Source organism: Delphinapterus leucas, chromosome 17 (genome assembly GCF_059928025.1).
Source record: "Delphinapterus leucas isolate spDelLeu-1000000601 "Yukka" chromosome 17, BTC_Dleu_Yukka2, whole genome shotgun sequence".
NCBI lineage: Eukaryota > Metazoa > Chordata > Mammalia > Artiodactyla > Monodontidae > Delphinapterus > Delphinapterus leucas.
The window spans coordinates 9,914,434-9,929,043 of record NC_143145.1 but is presented as its reverse complement, the minus strand read 5'-3'; the positions used below and the strand labels follow the sequence as shown (position 1 = coordinate 9,929,043).

Sequence of the window (14,610 nt, the reverse complement as noted above, 5' to 3'; positions counted from 1 at the left end):
AAACAGATCTGAAAAGTCCATGGAAATGATCCTCTCCAACCAAGTAGACTCCACATTTCCATGTGGTCTTTCCTTTAATCGTGGTGGAGAGGCTTGGGGACCAATGGCTTGCATTTCCTTTTTTAGCATTCCCCACGAACAGCCAAATGAGCCAGGATCTGCTCCTTAAACTTGATAACGATTGTTAGATTTTTACACTAGATGAACGTTTTTTCCCCCACAGACCATTATATATCTATATCTTCACATAGATATATGTGTTTAATTTCCTTTAGGCAAAAAAATGCAAAAGCAGTTTCAGCCTCTCACCATTTCACAGGTTAAACAGCAGGAGCTGGGGAAAGGCACAGCCCCCGAGGTTGGTCATTGGGTGTGGCCACATGGATGCAGAAACAGCTCTGGCTTATGAAAACACACCAGATTTGGCAGGGAGGACTCTGTCTCCTGGCAATTTAGCTGCAGGTGACAAGATCAACTGGCTGGATCTAGCCAAATGCAATGCTCACTCACAGCTCCAATTTAAGACATATGTCTTCTTCCTGTCTTTATATGTCTTCTTCATGTCTTTATATGTCTTCTTCATGTCTTTATATGTCGTCTTCATGTCTTTATATGTCTTCTTCATGTCTTTATATGTCTTCTTCCTGTCTTTATATGTCTTCTTCATGTCTTTATATGTCGTCTTCATGTCTTTATATGTCGTCTTCATGTCTTTATATGTCTTCTTCATGTCTTTATATGTCTTCTTCCTGTCTTTATATGTCTTCTTCATGTCTTTATATGTCTTCTTCATGTCTTTATATGTCGTCTTCATGTCTTTATATGTCTTCTTCATGTCTTTATATGTCTTCTTCCTGTCTTTATATGTCTTCTTCATGTCTTTATATGTCTTCTTCATGTCTTTATATGTCTTCTTCATGTCTTTATATGTCGTCTTCATGTCTTTATGTCTTCATGTCTTTATATGTCTTCTTCATGTCTTTGTCTTCTTCATGTCTTTATATGTCTTCTTCATGTCTTTATATGTCGTCTTCATGTCTTTATATGTCTTCATGTCTTTATATGTCTTCTTCATGTCTTTATATGTCTTCTTCATGTCTTTATATGTCGTCTTCTTTTAAGACAACCAAAAACATGGGAGTTGGAGCTGGAGAGATATGACGACAATGATGCTCATCTCCTCCCTCAAAAGATTTCCTTGGGGAGAGGTATAGGATGCTGTACATCTGTAAAGGGGAAGAGAAAACTCTGCATCTTCATTCCTCTGCCAGCCTCTCACCTTGGCCAATGTTAGACCATAGGCTAGACTGAGATAAGATGGTGTAACCATCAAATGGCAGCCTGCGAGAGCTGACAGAACATCTTGGAGGTCCTTCTGCCTGAACCCTTCATGTACCTGTGAGCCTCAGAGAATCACGCTCACGAGCCATCAGCTTTTCTGCAGCCAGGTCAGATCCTCTGACCCCAGAGCCAGAGTCGGGGGCTTTGTTCTCATGGAGGCTTCTAGCCCATTCCATAAGTATTCCTCCTATGGTACTGTTGGACTCTTCCTTTTAAGCTTCATGGAGATATTCAACGTAATCTAAATTCAAAGTCTAGAGAATTCTTGAGCAGGGCTTCATCACTGGTAGAATTTATGGAAACCTTCTTCTCCAGCCCCAGGATAAAGGATGGAGTTGCATGTGCCAACACGCAAAAGTAAAGTATATGCTCTTAGGGCATTGAAGTTAATTTCAGCTCTGAGTAGGAAGGAGGCTACCACAGAGAAGAAGATAGATGCTAGGGGGAGGTATGGCAGGATGAGAGGTGAGAAGAAGAGCTGGAGCAGAGAGAGGGAAACAGGGACCAATGTTCCAGCAAACTGAACAGCAGGGTCCATGTAGGGCCAGAAGGCTTGAGCCCTGGGATTAAATGATGATAGAACAGCGTCTCAGAAGGTGAAAGAGACTGGAGCCCACCCTCTGTGGATCTCCTATTGGTTTCTTGGGCAGAAATTCTCTCCACATAGTTTGGAAAACGACAAAATTTAGTCTTCTACCTTGGAGAGGAGGTGGAAAAGACACTCAAGCTGCCCTCGTCTGGACATACATTCTGGCTTAGAGATGCGAAAATGCTCTCCTGGAGAATGCTTGGAGCTGGGATCTGACAGGAAAGGAGAGGAAATCAGCTCACTATCTACATAGATCCACAGTTAGGAATTTCGCTCTTTGTAATTTTTATTTTCCCACAGTTTTCCTTCTTTGAACTAAATTGTGCCTTCCACTCTACCAGTCCCTCATGCCTTCAATGGCTCTTAGACCTCTGGATTTCACAGAGAAGGGGAGTTTCAAAAATATTTTTGGACTGATTTATATAAATTATAGCAGTAGCTGCAGTGATTGCCACAGCTACAACCCTCTATATGACCACCATTTCATAAAAGAAAGGGCATGTTTTTTAAAAACAAGAATGACATAAGCTCAAAACAAAGGACTGTTCTTTACACTGAATGCATTTAACTTAATGAATGCCCCCATTTTTCTCATATTGATGGGGGCTGGTGAAAATGTTATCAGGGATTGACTGCAGTCTGTAGGGAGACCTTTGGAAAACCAGGAATAGATGTTGCTTCCTGAGTGCCTGTGCCATTGACCACTTTTGTAAGGCAGAGACCAATAAAACTTCCTACTTTCAGAGCTCCCCTGCCCCTTATTGACTGTCTGTGTGGCTGCTTCAAGTGAGAGATAAACTTGGAAGCACCTCTCTTTCTTTCCTCATTGCCACCAGGTTACAATTAAGAGCTGGGAAGGAGTCCTTGCATCAAAATGTCAATGATGCTGAGATGGAGAATGCTTCTCTTGCCCAAGCAATTATTTTTACTCCTTGCAATTATATCCCTAGTATTTTAATGCAGGTAGTCCATGCTCAGCCATTCCTTTTCTGATCATTTGTCAATTACATATGACAATTATACCTGCTGTTTGACAAGCAATCTCTCTCAGCCTACCTCACACCTTCAGGACTTATACGCTCAAGGGAAGACCAGCATCAACTCAGTAAGTCAAGCAGGTTGGAATCAGGAAGAGAAACCATCTGCTTTCATTTACCGCCAGTGCACCCCTGAAAAGTATGAATGGCTTTGGGGGATACTATAGTTTGAGATTATTTGTGATACTCCATCTCCACTAGTCATGGCCACTGAGATGACTTCACCATGTGCTGGCCTCCAGTAAGATAATGCTGCTAACACTAAAGATCCGTAAGCTGATATCCTCACAGTGATTCACTCGTAAGCAGTATTTGGGAAACGTGTAACACATCTTATCTGCCTGTTTAGAGTCTATGATGGAACAGGCTATTCTCAATAGAATATGGTTTTCTCCCTTTAAGACTTACAGGACTCGTGTGAGGGAGATCAGAGTCATGTTAAAAAGTAGCATAGGCTTTCAAATATGATTCCAGTCTTAAACTGACCTCCCAAAATGTTGAGATTGTTCTTTCACATAAACAGCTTAAGCAACTGGCAAGAGAATAGGGGGAAATAATGGATGAAATGGAAGGAAATGGGAAATGACTGAGAATAATTGAATATCAATGATTATGAATATAATTATAATTCAATTACACATTGAAACATATATTCAAATAAGTATCATATATATCTTATGAACAATTTAAATACAATACTAAATGTGTATATTCACTTCTTTAGCTGGCATTTTCAGACATTTCGGAGGTCAGATTAGAGCAGCAATGTTGGGAAAAATCAAAGTTTGCAGCTGAGGGGGCCTCTCATGTCTGAATCTCTTCACAAAAAGACACTGCAGCCTGGTGATTTATCCTAACTGCGATCCATGCCCCCCTCAGACATTTCAATTACTTCCTTACTCACAGGTGCTTAACACAGATCAAAGCCCAAATGAAAACCAGAGTCCCTTCTGAATCCAAGTTTCCGATCATAAGGTCTTGCCTGTGAGTCTGGGGGTTCTGGTGAAAATTATCATCCACGTATCCGTTTGTAAACTGCATTTGAATGGGGTGGGGGAAATCATAAATCCTCTTAAGCTCATTATTTGGTTTATGACCAGAAGACTTTCCTTTGGGAATCTTTTTTTTTTTTTTAAATTTATGTACACACTAACAACCTACTTTTTTTTTTTTTTTTTTTTTTTTTTTTACAGGTCCTATTGCTTCATGGATAGCAATACCCTTTGAATTCCTTAATCAGTTTGGGTCAGCAAATAAATTATTCCTAGTAAGATTTCAGGCTGAAAGTGTACTCTCTAGAAACATCCAGTTTTGTTGAGTCAAAAACACTCTAGCTCTTTTGGATCACATATTCCAATATCAAAACACCCTCTAAAGCATCCCTGTAGACACTGTAACTCAGCTTGCATAGTTTCAGTGCTGGAATCTGGGGAAATCGTCACTCTCTTTCATCACCAGATCCCCTTAATTAACCCTTTCCCAAAAATTTTGTTCCAAGGAACACAAGAAGGAAGGGATGTTTCTTTACAAAATGGTTCTGTGGACCAGTCGATTCAGGAAATGTGGATCCACTGTTTGTTTACTGCCATCCATTCTCACTGCTCTGAGAGAGAAGGGTTTTGTCTCTTTTTGTTTGGAGGGCTTATGCCAGGGCCTGGCACTAAGTAAGCACTCAGTACCCATTTGCTGCATGAAAAAATTCTTATATCCTCCTATTGGAGTCTCACAGTACACGTTACTGAAATAAAAGCACTGATAAGTTCTACATAAGTAAGACTTTTAAACTCTGCGCCTTCCAAACTTTTATAACCATAAAACAGTTTTTGCTCGAATCTCCTCTACACATTCCATGGAATACCATTTGGGAGACAATACTCTAAAGTTCTTCCCCGATTTTGTTCACAACTCTCACCCAGTGGATCTGTTTCTGATCTCTGAATAAGATCTATTTACCCCCCTCCAGAGTTTTCTTCCACGGGCTAATGCCTTCAATTTTCCCAGTCACTTCACAGGTGACATGGTTTCCACATATGGCACAATCCTTTCCAGTTTGTCCATACCCTGAGTATACTACTGTACAGAATCAGACCCAATGCAAACGACATCTGACCTTGTGTTGGAGCCAAGGCACCTACCATAGTATGACCTATTAAACAGTTAGTCTATCATATTTTATGCATTTGAACGTGTGGCAGCTAGGCTGCATGCCCTACTGCTTCTTTAAAAACCAATTCAGACATCTCTTTCTCCAGGAAGCCTATTCTGAGTCTGCACGTATCCTTAGCACAGCAGTTACCGTGATGTGTTCTAATTGCCTTCTGGTGTATTTGTCTGTTCCTCTAGGCTCTGATCTCCTGGAGGGTCAGGCAATGTGTTTTACCCATAACTAAATCTCCAGCATCTGGCAAATTTGGTAGGTTCTTAACAAGTACTTTTGGAATGAATGAATGAATGAATGCATGAATGAAAGGTTGAATGGCTATGTAAGACTCTTCCTCGGGCATTGTTTTCCATCTCTTGCTACCAAAAGTCCTGTTACGTTTTTCCTGTTCTCCACCAAATGGACTTCAAATTTAGAAAGACTCTGCTTACCAAATTGTATGTATTAAATAAGAGTAGTTTGTTTTCCTATTATTCAATCAAATGCCTAGTTTTTGACCAGCAGGGGATAAAAGGCATTACCACAAACTCCAAAAGAGAATTCCAGCCAAGAGCGAGAGCCTGGAGAGGCAGCCTTATGGTCCGTGTCAATATGAGGTTTTACTCAGGTTTCTGGAATCCAGAAAATGCCTCCCTACTACTACCTCTTGGTGCTGGCTGCTAGGGTACCAGAGGTCACAGATGGGAAAGCACTAACTTACAGCCTTTTCTGGGACCAGCGCCTGCATTAACATCAACTTGAGTGTTTCCCATGAACCAGCATAAAGCGTAAGGTTAAAGCCATCAGTGAAAGGGCCTCATCTTTTAGCTTCTCTGGGAGATGGACATGGCAGTTTTGAGATTTAGCTATAGGTAGCTGTGATTGAGATCCTGCATTGTAGGCCAGCTTGTTGCTGCTGGGGAAAGACCCAGAGAAGATGCCCAGTCCAACAGGCTCAGAGCCTCATAGCAGCCTCCATCTTTCAGGCCGAGATGGCTTATCCTCTCCCAAGACTCTGCCTGCTTCCAGTCTCAGGCTGGAGTCTGCAGTCAGAAGCAGGTAGAGCCATTGGCTTCCTCAACTCACTCCTGGAGCATCCTTCCATTGTCTCTATGGCAGCATCTGCCCGTGCCTCCTTTGGAGGCCTCTGTGGCTCCATTTCAAACTTGTCGCCTGCAGGGTTTGGATTGTGGAAAAGGCAGGGATTTTTATCTTTCAGTCCCTAACCCACTTCCTGTGTCCTACAACTATAGGCCGACTTGAGAAAAATCGCCAGGAACAAAAGCTAAGCCTGAATAAGGGCCCCCAAGTGCACACATTAGAGCTCTATTTTCTCTACTGTTTATTAAACCCCCAACCAACCCCCAGAAGAGAAGGTTCCTCCTTTTTAAAAAAAATTATTTTTGTGCTCTTTTTATGAAAGCTCACTTGGGAAAGATTTGAGGTGATCTAGTCCACAATGACTGGCATTCAGGGATCTCAGAAAGGATGCTTGCTGTGTTTGAAAGTGGCACAATTATTTTTTTCCCTCAAATCTAGGGATGGGGGAGCAGAGATTTCCTTGGATGTGCATGTAATGTTTTTCTGATAAAAGGTTTTAAGGAGTCTTTGGGCAAACACCGAGTTGGGGGTGGGCCCTGGGAAAATATCCACACAGGGCTCCCCAGAACCCATCACACACAATGTTTCCTTCTTATAAAAATGGAGGTGCTAGTGAATTAGACCATTCTTCATAAGCAAGAGGTGTTAGCCAAGATGGTCACAACTTTTCCTGTCTGTACTGAGAGAAAACGAGATATCACATTCAAATGATATGCCTGATGGTGTTTTTAGTTTAGGGATACTACTTACTTTCTCTTTTCTTTTTTAGATATTTATGCCATCATAATCTACCTTCCAAACAAAGCAACAGAATATTTTTTGAGATCTCACTGTGGGAGGAGGTCTAGGGAATACAACTACAGGAAGAGGTTTAAATAATTTTCACAATAAGCTCATAGCTTCTGCTCCAGGAAATGAAATAACAAGGGTCAGAATGTCCACTCTGTTTGCTGAAATAATGGTCCAGACACTTCCAGCCAGCCTGCTGCAGGATTCCAGCACCCCTCTGTAGCCTGGTTCCCGATGCTCAACTGTGAGCAAACAATATGTCTGGGGCCCAGGCTATTTGGATAATCACTGCTTCCCGCTTTGGGGCAGAACTGGAAGTTTGCAAATATTGTCTGGGTGCTGCATTGGATAGGGAATAAAGGATGTGTACACTCCTTTGATTGGCCTTTGTCACTGTGGTCCGAAATTTCAAACTGTTTATGATCAAAAGAACAAAACAATGACAGGGGAGGTACCCCGAGTTCTGGCAGATCCCACAATAAGCATATATTAGTTTGCTATTGATTTGAATCCCACAGCTTTACTCTTGACCTTTTGACTAATATTGATAAGGTGGATCATGAAAGCAGTTTATTTATTTGGGGGTTTAGGTCCCAGATGTGCTCGGCTCTTTTCCCAGTGTACTTTCCCTGACGTTAAATGCCTTGCTCTTTGCTTCAGTTCATCCTACTAGTGGCTGCTGGCTTTGGATGCAGACACACTGGCTCGGTTCTCTTTGGATGAGGGGTGGGCAAATGGTCAGTTGTGGCTGAACTTCCGGGCTAGCCACAATTCCAGGTGACTGGGCCGAGCTCTCAAAATAAGGGGACTCAGAGCCCACAGAGGGAATTTCTAGCGTTCCAGATTTTGTCCCCAAGGTCTGGTCCAAGGACCTCAGGGCCAGGTTAGCCCAGGACAAGTGATGTCTGACACTGATTCTGTCCTTCCAGAAGCTTGTCTGGCTCTGTTTGACCAGTCCTCTATTAGCTAATTCAGGATCCCTTAACTCTGACTTTATCCTTTGAATTCCTCAGAAAGATGCTCATCTCAGTTTGGGAATGTGATTGTACTTTAGTCATTACACGCTAGAGCCATTTTTAATAAAAGATCGTCGCTAAACTGCTGCAGAACTGGCTGAAACAGAAGTTGGCACATCCAGTTAGATGTGGCCTCTTTGAAGTTGCATGGTTTGAGGCAAGTTGCCAAAATTGAATTTTTAGCTTTTAAAATATCACATCCACAGTAATGTGTGGAACAGATGTGTAAACGCCAGCACTGATCTCATCTCAGGGTTGGGGGGTGTGGGTGAGAGGGACGGGGTGGGCCTAGGCAGAGGGGCAGGGTTGAGAGGCTGACACATCAGTGACTTGTTTACAGGGCCACGGGACAGCTGAGAGTCAAAGTACTCACAGCACCGAAATGACTGGGTCAAAATGTCACAGGCTGTGTCTGGAGAGGTGGCTACTAACCCACTTGACCAAGTGACCCCCTGAGCGGGCAATGGATTGTCTTGGCAATCAGATAATTTCAGCTCAGGAAATAAATCAATGAACATATATCAGGACTTCAGTTACTCAGCTTCCTTGTGAATACCAAAGATGTAGATTTTTCAAAGGAAATCCAAAAAGGAGGGGATGTATGTATATGTATAACTGATTCATTTTGCTATACAGTAGAAACACAACATTGTAAAGCAACTATATTCCAATAAAAATTAATTTAAGAAAAGACGTAGATTTTTCAGAAATATCAATGCATGGGGAAAATGAGTGTATGTGTGAGGGTGGGGGTATGTGTGCACGCGCATGTGTGTGCATGTTTATATGTGTGTCTTTGTTTACTTAACAGAAATGTGGAGAAAACTGAAATAGAAGAGTTACCGAACTTTTATCTTTTTTTAGGTTCTGAAGTAACTCTTTTTGTTTAGGACTATGACATACGTATTACATCAAGAGTTGCTGATAAATTGCTCCCATTTGGTACTTTAAGGCTATAGGTCTTACTATACAATTTGCTAATTAAAAGTTTAGTGATTGATGCTTTCCCGGATTTGGCTTCAATGGAGCTCACCTTACTGACCTTCAAGAATGCAGCCTCTCTTAACCTTTCCCCAGGGATGGTGAGATCGGCTGGGACTTCGGACCCTTTGCTGCAGTGCTGCAATGCTTGCACCTGGACAAACCTCTCCTCCAGCAACAAAATACAAAGAAACTATATGGGACTAAAAATAACTGCACGCCTGCTGCAGTTGAGGCAAGTTCTGGACAAAAGATACAAAAAGACCCAAAAAAAGCCCATGCCACTTCTGAAGAGCAGGGAGCAAAAATAGGGGGTTGGGAGCAAAAGCAGGGTACTGCCCACGCCCCCTGTGCACAACACCACCTAAGGAGTGGTCAAACCACCCAAGCTATCCCCCGGCCCCGACCCCTGGACACACCCCTACCCTCACCCCATATAAGGAATGAGCTCACGGGCCCCCAACCCCCCGCCCCCGGGAGTGAGCGAGCAAGGGAAGCTGTTACTTGTTCCCGCTCCCCGCTGCTGCAGCAGGGGCCCCAGTAAAGCCTTGCCTGAATTTCTTGTCTGGCTTCTGATCAATTTCTATTGATTAAGGAGGCCAAGAACCCTGGTGGGTAACAGTGGTAGGACAAAACTGGGAAAAGAAGAAACTGCTCAGTGGCCTCTACTTCGTCTTATCCTAACTTTTCTACCACACACTTTTCTACTGGATTCATCTAATTAGTGTAGCTCTTCTTGGCTATCATTATTCCTAAATATTTGTTTCTAAGTTTATCACTTAAGAACAGTCCTGTATCTAAGTACTCTGAAGACATGGACTCCTGAGTGGGAGCTACCACGTAAGACATATACAGAGCCCTTATCATCTCAAGGTGTGAAGAGATCCTTTAAGGGACTAAAGGTGATATAAAAGCCATAAAGTGGGAAAGGCACAATGGAATCTAGTGGTTCATAACCTGGAATTCACAGTAGTAGTTTGGAGATCCTTGAGATGTGAGGGGCTTTCAAGTTTCATCAATACCCAAGGGATTAGGACTGTAACTCCTTTTAGACCCTAGGCGAAGCAAAAATAAGTACATACACTAAAAGCCAAGATGAGGCTGGTCATGCCAACAAAAATATCAAGTGTCTCTGCTCTGGGCTGGAACCGAATCACCTTACAGTGGTACCATTCGTTTCCTTGTGCAGAGCAGCAGCAACGGTGGGTCATGACACATGTGCCAACTAATATTTAAAAAGGGGAATACAAATGCAATTTTCTTTGGAAAGAAAAACCTTAATGCATAAGAATTGCACTGGCAGAGAAATGAAAGGTCTTCTTGGTGGAGAAAAGATGGGAAAATCCTGACATAGCTCAATGAAGAACTTTTACAATGACACCTCTCAGCCCACTCATAGCAAAAGTGGCATTAAGTTTAATAAAACTTAAATCCCAGTTCTATTTTTTCAAAGCGAGGTAATAAGTCAGAAAAAAATCCAGATTTTTGCTCTTCTCTTCCTATCTTCACACATTTAGAATATTATACACTTATCTTCACATATTTAAAATACTGTTGCATTCATTGGTTCCAGTTCCTCAGATGTTTATGGCTCCCCAAACAACTAGTCAATCCCTGGTAAAAGAAGAGTCCAACTAGTTTAGCAAAGTTTCAGGCAGTTGTTGGCTATGGGGTAACCACAGGCTGTGTCTTGTGCCAACTTAAATGCTCGCTTCCAGAGCTGCAATTCCGCGTGAGCCACAAACTTCTCTCTACCTTTATCTTTTCCACCTTAGTCTACCTCTGGAACTTCAGAGAAAGGGGGGATGATGTGTCAAAGTTAATGGATCAAATTGCCTACGTAATCCACTCAACGCTCTCTGGAAGGCTTCAAATCCATTTGCCTTTCTGAAGAGAGTGAAAAACCAGGTCCCTCTAATGACTCTTCCTGGCTGAACTCAGCTGCTATCTTCAGAGTCAGGGCTAAAAGCAGGCTGGGGAGTTCTGTGGTCTGTAAAAGCCGCGTTACCGTTAGAGTGCAGATGGGCTTCAGGGAAATGTCCAGAGTCCTTCATGGTCTCTACCCTGAAAGCCTACAGATGTCCCACCCAATCCACATCAGAACTTCATCTGATGTTAAAATGGTTCAAAAGAAATTACCTATGGAGAAAAATCTGCCTGTGGTTTCCTGTATGTCAAGACTGAACACGGCAATTAGATACTCAGCAGCTTACCACTGAAGCAGCAAACTCTGAAAACACAGCTTCCTCTTCAAGACCAATAGCCAGTATTTCAGGCATTTTTCGGGGTAGAAATTTCAGGTCAGAGTTCTCTGAGGGGAAAGAGAAGCATGTGGTTTGGTCTTGAGGAGCAGAAACCCAGGCTGAGATGATGGCCTTACTGCTTCCCTCCTCCTGGGGTCGTGTTCCCTCACTGTTGGCCTCACTCCTGCTTGTCTATAGATCTCAGCTTAACAGTCATTTCCTTGGGAAGGTCTTCCCTGATTACCTGGGATCACTATTCAGTCCTGCTAGAAAGACAGCAATGTCCACTTAGTCTGTTGCCCTGTTAGTAATACCACTGGCCTGTGAGCTCCTCGACAGTTTTGCACCTCCTTCTGCATCTTCCCAACCTCAGCACCCAGCACAATGCTTGGGAAATTGTAGTTCATTAAGTAGTTGAATAATCAGTGGCTGAATGAATGAGGAAACAAACGAACATCTTGGGGGGACTGACTTGCCCAAGTCAAATGATAAAAGTAAAATGAGTTTGAATTAAGCGTGTTCTTTTTTTTTTTTTTTTTTTTTTTTGCGGTACACGGGCCTCTCACTGTCGTGGCCTCTCACAGGCTCCGGACGCGCAGGCTCAGCGGCCATGGCTCACGGGCCCAGCCGCTCCGCGGCATGTGGGATCCTCCCGGACCGGGGCACAAACCTGTGTCCCCTGCATCTGCAGGCGGACTCTCAACCACTGCGCCACCAGGGAAGCCCTAAGAGTGTTCTTTGTCTTCTGGGCTTTTATATGCAAAAAGAAGGGGCCAGCCACTTAGTTTGCACCTCACCTTTAGGGACAGAAACAGAAGGAAAGAAATCAAACCCTAGTGATCAATATTTCTCAACAGGAGAACATAATGATCATGCTGAAAACTGGACTCTGAAAGATGGCAAAATGTGATGATGTTTATAATGATGTTTGGTTTGGTGCAAAATGCAGTTATCCAGAATGCTGAGAGAAAGGGCCAATTCCATCCCCTAGTAAGGTGAGATTTTTACCTCAATAATTTTTTTTGCTTTAACTCTTGCTTCCGATTTGGTATTAATACTTTAAGACAGTTCATTAGGATGACAGTTATGCTAAATTGTTATACTAGGAAAATTGTAAACTGGATAACCCCATTACTTTCCAGGGAATTATTTGGTTCCCTGGGCTTTGGGTGGCAGGATTCCGAAGTGTAGGTAACTCACCAGTGTAGAAACAGACTCCCAGCATGTGTCTGAGGCTGAGAAACTGAATAGGCAATGTTGGAGCTGAAAGGAAGTGATGGGATCATCCAGTCCAGTTCTGGCATTGTACAGATAGGAACACTGAGGTTTGGAGGGGAGACGTGGTTCCCTAAGGCCTTGCAATAGTAAGTGGAGAAATCAGGGCCATAACTCAGTTCTCTTGGGTTTCCATTCTGGCCCTTCCCACTATCATATGGGTAAATTTTGGGTCCTGCAGAGATTTGCCCCAAGATCATGAGACTCACAGCTTACAGGACTAACTGGTTTACTCTGAGGAAACGGCTCTCAGCAACAGGTCAACATGGTTTTGATCAGCAAGGCAATCAGATGAGAATTTTTTCTTCCAGTGGATACAGAAAACAGGATCTAAGAAAAGTCCCAGCTGGGACTGATAAAAACATAGTAACATAAATATGTTCTTACAGCCTGCTTTCCGCCATGGCCAGCCCCACTCCCTACACATTTCCTTTTCTTCTGGTGTCAACATTCTGCAGTCTTAAGTGTGACTAAATCAAATGATTGTTTTATTCCTAGGCAGACTTGAGCGACTGCCCTGCTTAGCCCTTTCCATGCAAACAATGATCACATCAGGACACTCAGGGTATGAGATGTTAGGGGTATGCTAACGCTACTGGAGGAGAAGCTGGTCCTTTCCTGGAGCTTTCACAGAAAATTTCTAAATATCCCTGTTGAGAGAGTGACCTAGCTTCAGAGGGTGAATACACACACTCACACACACACACACACACACAGCCTTTTAATACTAACTGACCAGGAAACAAGGTAGTAGGTAGAAACGCAGCATATATCTTCAGGACCAAAAGGGGAGGCAATGCAGCCTGATGGAGAGTATGTGGTTTTTTGGAGTCAGACATAACTGGGTTCTAATTCCAATTCTGTTGTTCATTCACTGTATATCCTTCAAAAAACGAACTGATCTCTCAAATCACAATTTTGTCACTTGTAAAACAGGCACGTCACACTTACCCAGTAAGGTTGATGTGAGAATGAAATGCAAAGAATATGAGTGAGCAATGCTCCCAACACGGTACCTGGTCCCAAGCTCTCTACTTCTATTAGCGTTAATGATGCTCTGGATATTTATCTATATTCCTGGCAATGAAACACATTTGCTTTCTGTCTTGTTGTGCAGAACACAGGCACACCTTGTTTTATCGCGCTTCACTTTGTTGTGCTTTGCAGATACTGCGAGCTTTATAAATTGAAGGTTTGTGGCAACCCTGCATCAAGCAAGTCTATTGGTGCCATTTTTAAAAGCAGTATTTGCTTACTTGGCATGTCTGTGTCAGATTTTGGTAATTCTCACAATATTTCAAACTTTTTCATAATAGTTGTATTTGTTATGGTGACCTGTGATCAGTGATCTGTGATGTTACTATTATGACTTGAAGGCTCAGATGACGGTTAGCATTTTTTAGCAATAAAGCGTTTTTTAATTACACTTGCGTACATTGTTTTTTTAGATATAATGCTATTGCACACTTAATAGACTACAGTGTAGTGTTAATATAACTTATATGCACTGGGAAACCAAAAAATCAGTGTGACTTGCTTTATTGTGATATTTGCTTTATGGTGGTGGTCTGGAACCAGGCCTGCGATATCTCTGAGGTTTGCCTGTACAGAAATTTCTTTTGTGTTTTCAATCTTCACAGTACACATATGAACTTCATGATAACAATAATGACCAAATGACTTCTACTCTGCAGAAACAACTAATATAGAAAACGGAAGTACCAAATGTGTACTTGTCCCCAGGTGATTCTTTTAAAAGGTCTGGAGGAGTAATAGAAAAATGCCTGGGTTCTGATGCTGTGATCAATGTGAAAGGGATGGATGGGACAATGGTGATGATTTCTCAATATATGAGGGACAGCACCCAGGCTCTAAAAGGGGGTTTGCTTCTAAAAGGGTGGCTCCACCTCTCTTGGCATTATCACTTGTCATAAAAATCAAGTTAAAATGATTCATATCGTTACACAATACACTTTATAGCGACATAAAAGCTTCACCCTTTGGTATCCTCTTGTAAATCATAAGTAAAGATGCTGTTTGTCTAAGGAGTCCATTCTTGGTCCCTACAATCCATTCTCCACAGGCAGCTAAAGCGATC

The 14,610-nt window shown here is 42.5% G+C and overlaps 1 protein-coding gene across 1 annotated transcript in view; it reads right to left on the bottom strand.

Annotated features, from left to right (window-relative positions):
• The window catches only part of ADCY8 (adenylate cyclase 8), a 217,235-nt gene that overhangs the window by 90,266 nt on the left and 112,359 nt on the right, over positions 1 to 14,610 (bottom strand). The window lies entirely within an intron of this gene.